The following is a 6000-nucleotide window of genomic DNA, read 5'->3' as shown; positions in this document are numbered from 1 at the left end:
CTTCTGTTTCCGTTTCCTGTCCCACACCTCCACTTCACATCAGAAACCCATTCAGATCCTTCAGAAGACACATTTAATATCCACTGATTATGATTTAACATATATCAATTATGACTTCTTCATCTCAGAGAAGTTCTAAAAAAAGTTTAATATAGAGCCGAAGAACAAAATGTGTGATTTGTTTTCTGGTAAATGTGTTTGTTGGGTTTTACTTTCTAAAAGACGGTTCTTTATATCGTTAAACTGTTCCAAAGTGTTTACTGGGTTAATTATCGGTGGTTTTGAATCCCAAACACTGACGCTGTGAAACGCCTGAAATAATCCCAGGGTTCCGTTTGTTCCCTACTTTTTATTTTTATTTCAATCGAATTCGGGAACAAACCTTAAACACGCTGTTTCTCTTTTCTCTGATTCATCTTCACCTCATTTTATAAAAGTCTGCGCGGAAAGGCATTTCATCGTGATGCGTTCAAGAGCAGCGCGTTCAAGGACAGTCTGACATTTTAAAGCTTTTAGTGAAAAACAGACTTTCAGACCCAGAAAGTCCCGGGTCGCGTTCCGATAATCAGCTCCTGAGTTCTAACCCTATCTCCTATTCCTTGACCTCTGAGTGAAAGGTCACGGGGTTAGGGGATAGTGGATAGGAGAATACAAAAGGACTTAGGAGAAGAGACTGCGGTACTTTAGAGCAGGGGTTCCCAAACTTTTCAGCCCGCGACCCCCAAAATAACTGCCAGAGACCGGAGACCCCCCCCCCCCATCACGTGGTGACTGAAAAAACCCACTCAGACTCACGCACTAAGAGGCGTATCCAAACACGTGCATAAGAAACAAACACTTCGTCCCGCAGGCGGATCAGAACATTTCGTGGGAAGGGGGAGCGCTGAGGAGCTGCAGCACCCCCACCTGCGAGGCTCCGCTAGCCCCCGCACCCCCAAACACGGAGCACCTACAGTGTGCGCCACACCAACCTCCAACTCTGACTGACTTCCCTTCCTCCTCCTCCTCCTCCCTCCTCCCTCCTCCTCCTCCCTCCTCCTCCTCCCTCCTCCTCCTTCCTCTTCCTCCTCTTCCTCCTCCTTCCTCTTCCTCCTCCTCCTCCCTCCTCCTTCTCCCTCCTCTTTCCTCTTCCTCCTCCTCCTTCCTCTCCCTCCTCCTCCTTCCTCTTCCTCCTCTTCCTCCTCCTCCTTCCTCTTCCTCCTCCTCCTCCCTCCTCCTCCTTCTCCCTCCTCTTTCCTCTTCCTCCTCCTCCTTCCTCTCCCTCCTCCTCCTCCTCTTCCTCCTCCTCCCTCCTCCTCCTTCTCCCTCCTCCTCCCTCCTCCTCCTTCTCCCTCCTCTTTCCTCTTCCTCCTCCTCTTTCCTCTCCCTCCTCCTCCTTCCTCTTCCTCCTCCTCCTTCCTCTTCCTCCTCCTCCTCCTTCTCCCTCCTCTTTCCTCTTCCTCCTCCTCCTTCCTCTCCCTCCTCCTCCTCCTCTTCCTCCTCCTCCCTCCTCCTCCTCCTCCCTCCTCCTCCTTCTCCCTCCTCCTCCTTCCTCTTCCTCCTCCTCCTTCCTCTTCCTCTTCCTCCTCCTCCTCCCTCCTCCTCCTTCTCCCTCCTCTTTCCTCTTCCTCCCTCCTCCTCCCTAGTTGGTATTAACCAACGTTTTAAATATATTAAAAAGCAGTTCAGAGGAAACACACTGGTGCGTAGTTGATGTTATAAATGTGTGCTAACTTTAAAGCGAACAGGTAATAAATAAACATCTGAACATTTAACTTCTAAGACTTAACAAAACATGAACATTGAATTGCGGTGCGATCTGTACAAATAAATAATAAAGGCAATAAACATATAATATTAAAGACATAAAAGGTAATAACTAATAAACATGAACATTGTTGGGGAATAGCGTTAATGTCACCTCGTGAGACGGGTGGGCGAAGTGCACGGAGCAGAGCAAGTCCATCCTGAGCGTGATGTTTGAGACCCTCCTCCACGTTTACACGAGATCTGTATTTGTTTTTGATGTCAGTGCAGAGAAAGTCTTTTCACACAGGTATGAGGAGCCACACGGCGTCAGAACGTCCATCGGCCTTTGAAAGCTGAGGGTATTCCCTCTCCTCTGAAATCCAGAACTCAGCAAGCGTTAAAAGCTGTCCTTAATGTGCGGACGGTTCAGTCAGTGCGTCCTCCATGTCGGATGACTTGCGGTCGTTACGGTAAATGGTGATCTTATCCAGTCCTATTTTTCCGGAGCTGCTTCCTCTGGGAATACTTGTGAAAGTGTTCCAGGAGGTGGAGGTGGGTAGTGATACACTTCTTCACAGAGTTAACACTAAGATCATTTTCCTCTGAATTCCTCCAGCTCAGGAAACATGTCGACCCGTTTCAACTCGCTCAGTCCAGAGATTCACGTCCAGAGATCCACGTCCAGAGATCCACTCTCCTCTTGAATGAGCAGATTTGATCCTTCAAGGACATGATGCTTGTGTTTTCACCTTGCAAGGACAGGTTAAGTCCGTTCAGTCTGTCAAACACAGTGGGGGGGGGGGGGGGAAAGTATTTAGTCAGCCACCAATTGTGCAAGTTCTCCCTCTTCAAAAGATGAGAGGCCTGTAGTTTTCATCCTAGGTACACCTCAACCATGAGAGACAGAATGAGAAAAAGAAATTCAGAAAATCACATTGTCTGATTTTTAAAGAATTTATTTGTAAATGATGGAAAATAAGTATTTGGTCAAAAACAAAAGTTCATCTCAATACTTTGTTATAAACCCTTTGTTGGCAATGACAGAGGTCAAACGCTTTCTGTAAGTCTTCACAAGGTTTTCACTGTTGCTGGTATTTTGACCCATTCCTCCATGCAGATCTCCTCTAGAGCAGTGATGTTTTGGGGCTGTCGCTAGGCAACACAGACTTTCAACTCCCTCCAAAGATTTTCTATGGGGTTGAGATCTGGAGACTGGCTAGGCCCCTCCAGGACCTTGAGATGCTTCTCACGAAGCCACTCCTTCGTTGCCCGGGCGGTGTGTTTGGGATCATTGTCATGCTGAAAGACCCAGCCACGTTTCATCTTCAATGCCCTTGCTGATGGAAGGAGGTTGTCACTCAAAATCTCACGATACATGGCCCCATTCATTCTTTCCTTTACACGGATCAGTGGTCCTGGTCCCTTTGCAGAAACACAGCCCCAAAGCATGATGTCCCCCCCCCCCCATGTTTCACAGTAGGTGTTCTTTGGATGCAACTCAGCATTCTCTCTCCTCCAAACACGTCTAGTTGAGTTTTTACCAGAAAGTTCTATTTTGGTTTCATCTGACCATATGACATTCTCCCAATCCTCTTCTGGATCATCTAAATGCTCTCTAGCAAACTTCAGACGGGCCTGGACATGTCCTGGCTTAAGCAGGGGGACACGTCTGGCACTGCAGGATTTGAGTCCCTGGCGGCGTAGTGTGTTACTGATGGTAGCCTTTGTTACTTTGGTCCCAGCTCTCTGCAGGTCATGGACTAGGTCCCCCCGTGTGGTTCTGGGATCTTTGCTCACCGTTCTTGTTTCTCATTTTGACCCCACGGGGTGAGATCTTGCGTGGAGCCCCAGATGGAGGGAGATTATCAGTGGTCTTGTTTGTCTTCCATTTTCTAATAATTGCTCCCACAGTTGATTTCTTCACACCAAGCTGCTTACCTATTGCAGATTCAGTCTTCCCAGCCTGGTGCAGGTCTACCATTTAGTTTCTGGTGTCCTTTGACAGCTCTCTGGTCTTGGCCATAGTGGAGTTTGGAGTGTGACTGTTTGAGGTTGTGGACAGGTGTCTTTTATTCTGATAACGAGTTCAAACAGGTTCCATGAATACAGTGAACAAGTGGAGGACAGAGGAGGCTCTGAAAGAAGAAGTTACAGGTCTGTGAGAGACAGACATCTTGTTTGTTTGTTTTTGACCAAATACTTATTTTCCATCATTTGCAAATAAATTCTTTAAAAATCAGACAATGTGATTTTCTGGATTTCTTTCTCTCATTCTGTCTCTCATAGTTGAGTTGTACCGAGGATGAACATTACAGCCTCTCATCTTTTTAAGTGGAGAACTTGCACAATTGGTGGCTGACTAAATACTTTTTTGCCCCACTGTATGGAAGGCAAGTATGCCAGCCTTGTTAACCAGTCAGGGTCTGTCAGGTGGTCAGCGAGCTGGGAGCCATGCAGAAATAAGCGCACCTCGTCCCGCAGTTCATACAGGCGGCTGAGAACATGTCCCCTTGAAAGCCACCTGACTTCTGTGTGGACCAGCAGGCCCTGGTGCTCCGATCCCAGTTCGTTGCAGAGATACAGCCTGGTATTAAGGGACGGGATTTGATGTAGTTGACCATTTTTATCGCCGTCTCAAGAACACTTTTAAACTCTGGGTCGAGCGTTTTACTCGCTAGAGCTTCTCTGTGGATAATACAGTGCGTAAAGATAACGTGGGGCGCCACTTGTAAGACTCTTGCTTTGAGTCCTCTCTTTTTCCCCAGCATTGCTCCAGCACCATCTGTACACACACCGAGGCACTCATCCCAAGACACTCCCTCTTCTTTTCATTTGTTGTCAAGTTTTGTGAAAATGTCCTCGTCTGTGCACTTTAGCTCCAGCGGGGTGCAAACATGTCCTCATTAAGTTTTCCATCAAAACTCTATCTGACGAAAACAAGCAGCTGGGCAGAGTTTGACATATCTGTGGATTCGTCTAACTGTAAAGCATATTTCCCTTTCTTCACTCTGTCAATCAGCTGACACTTGATGTCCTGGGCCATGTCCGTGATGCGCCGGGATATGGTCCCGTCGGACAGCGGCACTGCTTCCAGCTCCCGTGCCTGTTTATCCCCATGCATGGCTCGACTCATAGCGATAGCAGCAGGTTTAATTAGGGTTTCCCTGATTGTCTGTGGCTTTCTTGCCTCTGCAATTAAATATGCCACCTCATAGGATGCCTGTTGAGCCTTGGTAGGGATTGTTGCTTGGTTAGTTATGACTTTCTTTTGGCTTTGCAATTCTCTCTGCTTTCGGCAGAAAACATCTGCTGCTTTAGGAGCAAGAGAGGGGGGCCTCGTGTATCTGCTGCTTTAGGAGCAAGAGAGGGGGGCCTCGTGTATCTGCTGCTTTAGGAGCAAGAGAGGGGTGCCTCATGTATCTGCTGCTTTAGGAGCAAGAGAGGGGGGCCTCGTGTATCTGCTGCTTTAGGAGCAAGAGAGGGGGGCCTCGTGTATCTGCTGCTTTAGGAGCAAGAGAGGGGGGCCTCGTGTATCTGCTGCTTTAGGAGCAAGAGAGGGGGGCCTCGTGTATCTGCTGCTTTAGGAGCAAGAGAGGGGGGCCTCGTGTATCTGCTGCTTTAGGAGCAAGAGAGGGGGGCCTCGTGTATCTGCTGCTTTAGGAGCAAGAGAGGGGGGCCTCGTGTATCTGCTGCTTTAGGAGCAAGAGAGGGGGGCCTCGTGTATCTGCTGCTTTAGGAGCAAGAGAGGGGGGCCTCGTGTATCTGCTGCTTTAGGAGCAAGAGAGGGGGGCCTCGTGTATCTGCTGCTTTAGGAGCAAGAGAGGGGGGCCTCGTGTATCTGCTGCTTTAGGAGCAAGAGAGGGGGGCCTCGTGTATCTGCTGCTTTAGGAGCAAGAGAGGGGGGCCTCGTGTATCTGCTGCTTTAGGAGCAAGAGAGGGGGGCCTCGTGTATCTGCTGCTTTAGGAGCAAGAGAGGGGTGCCTCGTGTATCTGCTGCTTTAGGAGCAAGAGAGGGGGGCCTCGTGTATCTGCTGCTTTAGGAGCAAGAGAGGGGGGCCTCGTGTATCTGCTGCTTTAGGAGCAAGAGAGGGGGGCCTCGTGTATCTGCTGCTTTAGGAGCAAGAGAGGGGGGCCTCGTGTATCTGCTGCTTTAGGAGCAAGAGAGGGGGGCCTCATGTATCTGCTGCTTTAGGAGCAAGAGAGGGGGGCCTCGTGTATCTGCTGCTTTAGGAGCAAGAGAGGGGGGCCTCGTGTATCTGCTGCTTTAGGAGC

This window comes from Notothenia rossii (assembly GCF_949606895.1).
Source record: "Notothenia rossii genome assembly, chromosome: 3".
Taxonomy (NCBI): domain Eukaryota; kingdom Metazoa; phylum Chordata; class Actinopteri; order Perciformes; family Nototheniidae; genus Notothenia; species Notothenia rossii.
Note: the sequence above shows the minus strand (reverse complement) of the source record.